Consider the following 4,006-nt stretch of genomic DNA (forward strand, 5'->3'; position numbering starts at 1 on the left):
GGGAAAGACACCACTGAGCAAACGTGTGTGTTAAAAAGTCATGTTGTGGGAATCTCTGGAAGTAGTTGGGGAAGAGAATACATGAAAGTTAAAGAAAGTGAAGTCACTCAGTCGTGTCTGACTCTTTGCGACCCTGTGGGCTGTAGCCCACCAGGCTCCTCCTTCCATGAAATCCTCCAGGCAAAAAAACTGGAATGGGTTGCCATTTCCTTCTCCAAGGGATCTTCGTGACCCAGGGATCGAACCCAGATCTCCTGCATTGCAGGCAGAGGCTTTAACCTCTGAGCCACCAGGGAATCCCTAAATGTTGACTTCCCGTAGTCGGCAGGATTCGAACCTGCGCGGGGAGACCCCAATTGATTTCTAGTCCATCGCCTTAACCATTCGGCCACGACTACTGCTGGTGCATAAATGTTCCATTTCACACTATTCTAAGTTTTGAATTTTAAGTCCGTGAATTACTGTTGTAACAAAAACTGTGTACTTTGAAATTACTATTTTTGTCTCTCTTCTTCTTTTTGTTGCTCTGCTTGTGTTACTCTGATATTTGGTAATTGCTACTTTATTTCTAATTTTAGGAAGTTGGTATTTGAAAGAGCTTTTCTGAAAGGGTAAATTTTTTTTTCCCCCAAATAAGAAAGACTTTGGGAATATGGAAATGGCAACCCACTCCAGTATTCTTGCCTGGAAAATTATGTAGACAGAGGTGCCTGGTGTGTCGAATGAGGACCCAGCAGTCCATGGGGTTGCAAAGAGTCAGATGTGCCTGAGGGACTAACACACACAATTGTTTTTTACCCAAAATAAGAAAGACTTCGGGGATATACTCAATAACTGTGTCATGTCTTTGTATGGTGACATAATGTACCTAAACTTATCGTGATCATTTAAAAATGTCTAGAAATATAAAATCGTTATGTTTTGTAACAGGAACTAACATAGTGGTGTAGATCCATTATACTTCAGAAAAAAAAAAAAAAACAGATAAACTCATGGGGAAAAAAACTAGACTTGTATATAAGAGCAGTGGGAGACAAAGAACAGAGAAAAGTGATGAAGGAGGTCCCATAGTAAAAACTGCCAGATATAAGACAGATCAGTCCGCGGGGTGTAGTGGACAACATGATAAATGTGATTACTCCTGCTGGATTCTTTCTCTGACAGTGTTAGTAAATCCTGTTCCTGGAAAAAGAAAAAAAAAGTTGAGTTCTTTAATTTTGTATTAATATCTCTATGAGATAATAGACATTTACTAAACGTATTGTGATAATCATTGAATGTTGTATGAAACTCAAACCACTGTACTGTATACCTTAAACTTATACAGCGTGTATGTCAAATATATCTCAATAAAACTGGAAGAAAAATCCTGTGTATGTGTTGTGTGCGTGTGTGCACATAATGGCGTGTGTGCATGTCTGTGTGTGTGTGTTAGTGTATGTTGATAGCAGAAGAGATGAAATTGTCAGATTTTGTATAGTCTGTACCCTCAATAGAATTAAAATGGTACTTACATCTAAGGGGCAGTGACGGGGTGGTTCTTTAATATCATTTACTGTTTGTTTGTTTGTTTGTTTTTTCCAAAGATGCTGCCCTTCAGTTGGATGCTTAGGGCAAACCGCTGATTTTATGCAGCTCACTGTTTCATATTTAGAACTAGGCCTCCAAACTCAGAAAGACTGGCTGAAGGCCAGCTGACAGGTGGAGCCCACCATGTACTCATGGCAGCCAGACCCTGAGCCTGGCCTGTCACCTGCCAGGTGGAATCTGCTGATGAATTTGGGGTCTTTTTACCAGAACACCCCTCTTTGTCAGCCAGCCAGCCAGCCTCACAACCTTCTGTGTGACTCCAAAGTGCTGTGGAATAAGCCATTTCTAAAGGTTCCCCCTGAAAGCAATGCAGTTCTCAGAAACACCACCCACAAGCTAGTAAAAGAACAGCCATAACTTCATTTGTACTTCCTAACTCCAGACTTCCTCTCCTGAATGACAGATCACCTTTCCTGGAGTGGAGCAGTGTAAAGAGAGAGACAGTGACAGCTGACAGGTGAGGTGGGTCCTTTTGCAAGGCAAGCAAGCATTCTGATCTTGGGCCAGTGGGGCTCACCTGTCAGCAACTGCTGACAGTTCAGGGCTCCCTGCCAAGAGCAGGAGCCCCGTGATTTTGACATGGCAGATGGGAGTCAAATATAATAGCTGACAAGTGAGATGGGCAACCCAGGGATTGTTCTCCTGCATGTTCCAGGGTCAGAGTCTATGCAAAAGATCTGTGGTGTTGCCCAGCTTGCTCAGTGGCTAGACCACCTCCTGTAGCCCACCGAAAGGGCAGGAACGGAACCTCTCAAGTAATAATAAGAAGGTAGTGCCTATTGTGTTGCTGCTGCTGCTGCTGCTGCTAAGTCGCTTCAGTCGTGTCCAACTCTGTGCAATGCCATAGACAGCAGCCCACCAGGCTCCCTTGTCCCTGGGATTCTCCAGGCAAGAACACTGGAGTGGGTTGCCATTTCCTTCTCCAGTGCATGAAAGTGAAAAGTGAAAGTGAAGTCACTCAGTCGTGTCCGACCCTCAGCATCCCCATGGACTGCAGCCCACCAGGCTCCTCTGTCCATGGGACTTTCCAGGCAAGAGTACTGGAGTGGGGTACCATCTATTTACAAATATTTTCTGTCTCCAGAACAACCGTCCAAGGGGACAGTCACTGTGTTACAGATGAGAAACCAAAAATCAGTTGAATGAGCATCTCAGGGCCACACAACTTGGTGTGAGAAGAGCTGGGATCAGAGAGAGATGAGCCCAGTTTCCACGCTGGGCCATTTCCAAAATTCTGTTGCTGGTTTCCCAGCAATTTCCTGTTTCTGTAGCCCAGTCAGACATTTCTATTTCACTTTTGTAGTGAAAAGGAGGAATGAATATTAATAGGAAGAACGTATAAGTGAAAAAACATTAGCAAGAATACAATACATTCATTTTACTGTGGACAACGATTGGCTTATTACAAAGTTAAATGTTTTTTCTAAACCTAACACATCCCAGGAAACTGGCACAGTGCTTGCAAATACCAGACCTGAACATGAACAGGAATAAGTTTAGGAATCCCCTTAGAAGTATATGTAATTCATAAGCAATAGGAATATAGTTATAACAAAGGACAGTGCAGAATTTTTTACATTTGCAGGACTGGCAGAATTTATTCTGGGATGAAAATCTGCTTTTTTGTTTAGTAAAGCATCTTATTAGAACTTTTGAATATACCATGATACTGTATGGAATGAGGAAGTAAATTGTGTGATTTAAAAAGATGGGCTCCTCGAGGCTGTGGAAGGTATGAGGTGAAGGGCTGGGCAGGGAGCAGAGAGGACTGAGGAATGGAGATAAGGTTTTGGAGCAACTGGTAGAGAGCAGTATCTCTTACCCTTGCTCAGGAGGGAGGAAAATTCCAGAAGACTCAGATGATGTCCTTTGGAAGTGATGATAGTGGACATTGATTTTTGTTTCCTTTTTCTGTAACATAATTTCCTAACGATGAGTGCTGGTGTTTGACAGTCCTCTTAACATGCAACCACAGTGTGTTACCAGGGCCTTTGACTCAAATTAGGAAGGAAGGAGGTTGTATTCACGCTCAGAAAAAGCCAGTAAATGGAGGGCCAACACAACTCACACTCTGAGACTAACATGATGCCAGTGGCTTCTGGGCAAGAAAATCCTGGAATCCTTTGTGAGTTTCAGGAAGTGACCGGTTGTCAGGATCACCACCCTCCAGAGTGGAGCTGAGCTCGAAGTTACTGCCGTGAAGCACGACACCCTGTTATTACATCGTCTCTTCTGTATGTAAATTACTCCCCTGGTGATCTCATCCTGTCTCATGACCTTAAATGTCATCCTCACACTGATGATACTTAAAGCTATTGTTTATCTCCAACCTCTCCCCCACCCACCTAACCTCCCCACTTGGCCATCCAACTAACATCTCAAACTTGATGTGTCCAATGCTCACCTCTGATTTACT

General features: G+C 43.3%; 1 non-coding gene across 1 annotated transcript; it reads right to left on the reverse strand.

Moving 5' to 3' along the window:
• Window positions 1–316: 316 nt before the first annotated feature.
• On the reverse strand, window positions 317–398 carry TRNAS-AGA (transfer RNA serine (anticodon AGA)). Its single transcript has one exon. It is a non-coding gene; the product is annotated as a tRNA-Ser (tRNA).
• Between the last annotated feature and the right edge of the window lie 3,608 nt (window positions 399–4,006).

Source organism: Budorcas taxicolor, chromosome 14 (genome assembly GCF_023091745.1).
Source record: "Budorcas taxicolor isolate Tak-1 chromosome 14, Takin1.1, whole genome shotgun sequence".
NCBI classification, from domain to species: Eukaryota; Metazoa; Chordata; class Mammalia; order Artiodactyla; family Bovidae; genus Budorcas; species Budorcas taxicolor.